At 39.8% G+C, this 7,696-nt stretch overlaps 1 pseudogene; it reads left to right on the top strand.

Moving 5' to 3' along the window:
• The first annotated feature begins 1,086 nt into the window (after positions 1 to 1,086).
• Positions 1,087 to 1,762, top strand: LOC147174175 (uncharacterized; annotated as a pseudogene).
• Positions 1,763 to 7,696: the final 5,934 nt, after the last annotated feature.

The following is a 7,696-nucleotide window of genomic DNA, read 5'->3' as shown; positions in this document are numbered from 1 at the left end:
CGTTAACGTAACAAAATAGAAGCTTATTTAACACTCGATGGTTTACAGGTATAACAATTATCAGCAGCACTTTATAGTTACATAAAGCAATAACAGGCTCATGCCAAAGCTAAAGCCTCTCTTAACACTACCTAACAAACAAAAAAAAGCTTTACTCACCACCTACAGTCTATGAACCCCAAGTATTCATAAAAACTATTTAGCCAAATCAAGTAATAAGCTGCTTGTAAAATGGATGGATGAAAGTATTGTAATCCACTGTAATACGCAGAGTTTAACTATAGACACTGCACTTAGGTATAAGAACATAAAATGTACTCCAATAATTATTGAAATAAAATGTATTGCACATTAATGCACTTGAATAAATATTAATAAGCCAAGTGTTGAAGATGAAATGCAAGTATATGCAGACATGACAGACATATCCTCTAATACTAATCTGTGATTTTTTTTCTGCGTGTGTTTTAATTTACAGCAGTTGTAGATGGACATGTTAAAGTTTCCGATGCGGGCACAAGTGTGAGCTCATCATCATGCTACCAAGCAGCAGCCCTCATTCAGTGTTAACTTGTATCTGTAAGACATTTTACTTACAGTAACTAGTAGTACTTGTCTTGCCAACTGTTATTAATTTTGCATTTCTATGTCAACAGGTAAGCGCACAAGAGTCTAGGACTGAGAGTAGGGACTTTGAATGTTGGAACTATGACAGGAAAAGGTAGAGAGCTGGTTGACATGATGCAGAGGAGGAAGGTGGACATATTGTGTGTTCAGGAGACCAGGTGGAAAGGGAGCAAAGCTAGAAGTTTAGGAGCAGGGTTCAAGGTATTCTATCATGGTGGAGATAGGAAGAGAAATGGAGTAGGAGTTATTGTGAAGGAGGAGTTGGTGGTTGACTCTGCAAAAATAATGGAAATGGCTGTCGTGAATACTTTCTTCCAAAAGAGGCAGGAACATAGGGTGACCTACAAGGGTGGAGCAAGCAGTACACAGGTAGACTACAACTTGTATAGACGGTGTAATCTGAAGGAGATCAGCGACTGCAAAGTAGTAGTAGGTGAGAGTGTCGCCAGACAGCAAAGGATGGTAGTGTGTAGGATGACTCTGGTGGTGAGGAAGACAAAGACGGCAAAGGCAGAGCAGAGGACGAAATACTGGAAGCTGAAAAAGGAAGAGTGTTGTAGGACTTTCAGGAAGGAGTTGAGACAGGTTCTGGATGGTCAGGAGGTGCTTCCAAATGACTGGACAACTACAGCAAATGAGATCAGGGAGAGAGGTAGGACCGTCCTTGGTGTGTCATCGGGAAGGAAAAGAGATAAGGAGACTTGGTCGTGGAATGAGGAGGTGCAGAAGTGGATCCAGAGAAAGAGGTTAGCTAAGAAGAAATGGGACGCTGAGAGGACTGAAGAAAGTAGACAGGAGTACAGGGAAATGCAGTGAAGGGTGGAAGTAGAATTGTCAAAGGTCAAATAAAGGGCTTACGATTACTTCTATGCTAGGTTACATAGTAAGGAGGGAGAGATTGATCTATATAGGTTAGTAAGGCAAGGAGACAGAGATGGGAAGGATATGCAACAGGTTAGGGTAACAAAAGGAAAGGGATGGAAGTGTGTTGACAGATGCCAGTGGTGTGATGGGAAGATGGAAAGAGTACTTTGAAGAGTTGATGAATGAGGAAAATGAGAGAGAACGAAGAGTAGAAGAGGTGACTGTTGTGGACCAGGAAGTAGCATGTGTATGGAAAGGCACTTGGTCCTGATGATATACTTGTGGAGGTATGGAAGTGTGTAGGAGAGGTAGCAGTAGAATTTCTGACTGGGTTGTTCAACAGGATCTTAGACAGTGAGAAGATGCCTGAGGAATGGAAGAGAAATGTGCTGGTGCCCATTTTAAGAACAAGGGAGACGTGCAGAGTTGTGGCAAATACAGAGGAATAAAATATGAGCCACACAATGAAGCTATGGGAAAGAGTAGTTGAAGCTAGACTGAGGGCAGAGGTGAACATTTGTGAGCAGCAGTATGGTTTCATGCCCCAACATTTTTTATTTCATGTTTATTTATTGAGTTTAGATAGAGTATTTGCAATGCCAGTCAGGTTGCAGACAGCAGAGTAATATAGCACATGGTGAATTAAAGCTCCATTGCAGGCTACAAACAGGTGTATTATGTGTATAATGTAAAAACATTTTTTTAATTGACATTAGTATATATCACTGCCTCAAAATACTGTCTGCAGCATGAATGGCATTGCACATTAAAATCAGTTTTCAACTGCCTTACCAAGATAGATTATACTATACACTTAACTTTTGCCAGGTGGCAAATACATGCTCAACTGTACGTGATTCTGCAGCTTATTTTGTTGCAACTACCTGTTGGACAGAAGGGGTAGTGTAGCTTGTTTCTTCCCTACATCATGCTGGGCAATCTAGTTCATTCAAATGAAACTGATGGGTCATCAGTCTCATTTGAATGAACTGCCTTGCCCACTGTTGCCGTGTATGAACTCAAACAAGTGGGCCAAACACAACCTCTTAAGACCAGATACTGTCTGTACCAGGAATTCTAAGTTCTTTTTGGTGTGAATGTGCCTATTGTAAAGTGCTTTAGGCACCATATAATGTAGTTAAAGCGCTCTATAAAAAGCAGTCCATTTACCATTTAAGTCTCATTAGAGTTATTCTATGACATCACACACAATGTATTTTCTGGATACAATTTTCAAATATGGTGGTCTGTGTCAAATTATGTGACAAGTAAGTGAATCAAGACAATAATGAAATGATTGTTAAATTCAAAAGCATTTGCTTTTAATTTACATAATATTGGAATATTTGAAAGTTAATTTTTTCTTCCATTTTTCCTCATCAAGGTCATCGGTGAGCTGGAGCCTACTCAGCTGACTTTGGGTGGGAGGCAGGGTACTGAACTGGTCACCAGACTGTTCCAACATAAGGACAGCCATTCCCACTCATATTCACCAATGGGCAATTTATCTTCCACTTCGGTAAAGTACATATATTTGGAATATGAGAGGACACCGGAATACTGCCCTCGATTGGAAATTGACAAACAATATTAGCAATGTAGAAATCCTTACTCTGATGCTGCTGTGATTCAAATTTAAATTGAACTCTAAGGTTGAGCAAGTGCGTTTCCCCGACTAGACAAATAAGAGAATCAATTTGAGACAAGAGCACCTGGCGCCACAATTGTTTGAGCGTATCAAAGGCTAACCTTCTCGCTCTCGCACAAACAAACAAACCATAAATCACTACTGATGCAGTGAGGCCACCACAGGCTTCATCACAAAGCTCCTATGAGTCAATGCCTTTCTAGAAGCCCTTTACCTTTGAATACAAGATGCAATGTTCTATGCAATGTTCTATGCAATGTTCTATCTATCTATCTATCTATCTATCTATCTATCTATCTATCTATCTATCTATCTATCTATCTATCTATCTATCTATCTATCTATCTATCTATCTATCTATCTATCTATCTATCTATCTATCTATCTATCTATCTATCTGTCTGTCTGTCTGTCTGTCTGTCTGTCTGTCTGTCTGTCTGTCTGTCTGTCCTCCGTCCATCCATCACAGTGCGTTGCAGATTTCCCAAGCTTAAAACCATTCTGGATGGCACAGTGGCACATGCATGTAATGTTCACTGTCCTTAGGTTTGAATGTGCGAATCGCTCTATATATGTACCGTACGATTGGCTGGTGAGTACTCCAGGGTTGGGCTGGGTTTCAAAACAATTGTGGTATTGTGAGGATGAAAGCAGATGTAGAAGGGCCCCACTTAAAGTGATTTGCTTTGATAGTCCTTAACTCATTCACTGCCATTGACAACTATAGACGTCAAAGATTTTTCTCGGCTAACTCGGTGGTGAATGAGTTAATATTTCATTACTTTGCAGTATAAGACTTTCTTGCTATGGTTTGTCCTTGGCATATTTGCCTCCATAAACCACAGGTGACAAATTAGATTTTTTTTAAGTGCTTGTTTACTTTTTGGGTGGCAATGTACAGCAAATGATGATAATCATCAGAAGCAAAATGTGTTTTTCCCATCAGAGAACCAAACAATAAAGTAGTTTACCACTATGGTTGCAAAAACAACAATTCACCAGCTGATAGTTAAGCTTGTCTTGAAAGGAAATGAAAACATATGGCCGCAATCTTGGACAAATTAAATCCCAATTTGCCAGACACTTCCTGAAAATTAATGCGAGAGGCTTGAAACTGCTTTTTCCTCCTTGGAGGAGGTTAGGACGAGCAGTGTCAGTCACGCATGTTTGTTGTCCCTCCCCAACACACAATGACATCAAGGGCATCAGCTGCTGCATGCTTTTGAGCAGACGCCTGATTATTTGATAGATAAAAGAAGACTCATTTGTATTCAGGCCTGTGCGAAGAGGCCCAAGTGAGTCTATCACTCTCAAGCAGGACTGATAATTGCAAATGAGAACAACCCGGAGGTCAAATCAATACCCTGTCTACAATATTACAGTAAAGTAGTGAAGCAAAAGCATTTATATTCTTAATAACACTTTCCTCTTCAACAGTTCAATGAACGACAACAGTGTCAAGGCTCCAAATATTGGAGAAAAGCAAATGTGATTGCTTAAAATATTTCCATGACAATTCTGAGATGAGAAATCTGCTAAATTTTCATTTTTACCAGCATACAATTGATGTTTAAATACAGAAAATAAGACAACTGACATTTGGATTGATAACCATATACTCCCTCGCCCAATTCACACTGACTGCGGAACCGACGCGGTGCATTTTCCGTACGGCATCCGTGCGTTGCGTGAGCTGTCCGTGTCCGGAAATCTGCATCCGCCAGACCACAAGATCACAGGGGTTCACGCGATAACAACCGTGTATACTGTATAGAGTTCTATAGCTAAACAATAGCCACACTTGCCTGTTGTCACATTGATATGCTTTAGAAAATTATTTCTGGGACTTATACCATGGCTGTAGTACCATGGTTAGTACGTTTTGTCTTTAAATAGTGTTATTTTGTCATGTTAAATTTATTCTGAGCTCGTTTTTTGTGTTAAATGTCCAACTTTTGTCATGCTATGTAGTTAGCTAGCTTCCCTCCCCCAAAAAATGAATTTACAAATGATTTTATTTTGAAATATACGGGATTTACCTTGATGCCAATGCTTGAAATCCTGTCCGGTGCGTGCAATTTCTTCAGCTCCATAAAAATCTGCATGCGGCGTCCAGAAAAATTAGAACCCTTGCGGAAACCCTTCCGCACCGTATACGCACCGCACTGCAGCTGGTGTGAATTGACACGCACACTCTTATGCTTTCTATTCTTTGCGGCAGCCGTACAGAAAACGCAACGCGTCCGTTCCGCAGTCCGTGTAAATTGGACGTTATGTGCATATTTGCAAAGTTGGCAATTAAAGAATTACAGCATTAGCTCAGCTTTTTGCCTTTTTTTGCATCTCTGTTTTGAGAAATGTATGTCAAATGCTTTTAACTTCCATTTACTTTTCTTTTTCTTTAATCTGCTCTTGAGCTGTGTCTAAATTTTATACTGACATTAGCTGTTCATCAAAGTGGAAGTCAAGTCAAAAAAAATTTTTTAGACTGATATGTTGTGTTATTCTCCCAATAGTTGAACGACGGCATTCTGATTAATATTGTGTTTGTGGAATAAGTAGCAAAATACACTTTTTTTTATCCATCTCGGGGGCGGCCATTTTGCCATTTGCTGTCGACTTAAAATGACATCACAGTGCCTATGGCATGGGTGTCCAAGCTCGGTTCTGGAGGGCCTGTGTCCTGCAGATTTTGGATGTTTCCCTTCTCCATGCAAATGTTCCAATCAACAGGATCGTTATCAGGCTTATGCAGAGCTTGCTGATGAGCTTCAGCTGTGTTGGAGAAGAGAAACATATAAAAACCTGCAAGATTGCTGGCCCTCGAGGACTGAGTTTGGACACCACTGGCCTAAGAGCTAAGTCAACGTCCAATCACGATTTACCTGTTTTCCGAGTTTCGTCATTTGACATTCCTAAACTGAGCCCTTATGCACTGTGATGTCATTTTTAACGAAGTGTTACTTTACTTTTTGTTTGCTGGAATGTGAATCGTGGACCAGTGTGTCTGTATGTATAAATGTAGAGATTCCCTCTAAATACAGTATGATTCCAACCAATAATCTGAATTTCATCTAACATGTGAAAACGGATGAGTACATAAAAGCTCACAACTCCTTGTTATATAAACTAAAAGCGAAAGTGACTTGGCTTGTCTTTGCTAAAACATGCCTGTTAAACAACTAACTGCAATTCCAATTTGTTAACATTAGCTCCTAAATGGCATTTAGTACTGAGCAAGCCGCATTGATTAAAATACTAATCTTGGCAGTTGAAGTCTGTGACTCCTCATTGAGTATACTACGCCTCGTTCACTTGCCTCATGAAAATGATACATGATGACTATTGTTGATGTAAAACAGCCAACAAAGATCTACTGTATGTAGAGCCAGTCAGATTCTTTGTTCTGACGATACCAAAAGCCTGCAACTAAATGGAGCAAAGAACAAAGAATGGAAAAGGAAATCAATCCAAAGCATACCACACCATGTGTAAAACATGGGGTAGGTAGTGTAATGACGGCTCACTGGTTTTAATTGATGATGTTAAAGATGACAGCAGTAACGAGATGAATTCTGAGGTGAACAGGATGATGCTCTCAGTTCACTTTCAGCCAAATGCTACTGAAAAGACAGCGGGGATGGATAAGCACCTCGAGAGAGGAAAATCTCCAAAATTCCACCAAGTACAAACATATCATATTGTAGGTACAAGAAGTGTGTTTACCTACACAAGCATAAACAAAATAAACATAAGGTAAAAAAACAAAAACAAAACATAAACAAAGCAAAATCTTGCTGACAATGTGTGCGATTAGTAGAGACAATGAGCTGCCCAGACTGATTGCTCACATTCAAAAGCAGGTAGCACTTATGAAAGAAAAGAGTCTTTTTTTGTTTTGTTTTTATTATTCTGCACTTGAGTGAAAAATGGGTGCAGGTGATTGGTTGAGAGGGTTCCTTGCATTTAGTCATCAACCGCTCAGCACAGATTGGTGGGTCAATTCAAAGAATTGAGCCATCATGGACGAAAAGCTGTAAGTGGCATCCAACCTGAAATGTGTACCAGAACATACACATTTGCATGCATATACCCAGACAGTGTATAAATGAAAAGTTGAAAAAATTACTGGATGTTAAATTTAAATCTAAATATAAATCAAATGTCTACTTATAGATTCCAGACCAGGCAAAATTTTGGATCAATCGACTGCCCTTCTTTTCTTTTTACTTGCTTGTTCGGCCCACGAGATGAGAGTCATCAGAAAATTTGTGAAGGTGCTTTGACCTTGAGATGAGTCAATGTTCTTTGAGCCTTCTCCGCAGAGACTGGAAGGACTGAAGGAAACACATTCACTACCTCAGATCGAAAGAGTGTTCCTTGTTGGCAGGTGATGCTTGTGATGGTATAACTCTGCCTGAGTGGGCACATGCACTCACTGGCCACATTAGGTATACTTAGTGATGGGAAAATTAAGCTTCCTGAAGAACTTGTGATATTTTTTGACTCCCCTAGATGGTGCTCTTGGTTTAAATATAAAGGCTAGTGCAAAGGAAA

This window comes from Leptonotus elevatus, chromosome 5, assembly GCF_054856555.1.
Source record: "Leptonotus elevatus isolate MCC_2025b chromosome 5, RoL_Lele_1.0, whole genome shotgun sequence".
Classification (NCBI taxonomy): domain Eukaryota; kingdom Metazoa; phylum Chordata; class Actinopteri; order Syngnathiformes; family Syngnathidae; genus Leptonotus; species Leptonotus elevatus.
The sequence above is the reverse complement of the archived record's forward strand: the minus strand, read 5'-3'. Positions and strand labels throughout refer to the sequence as shown.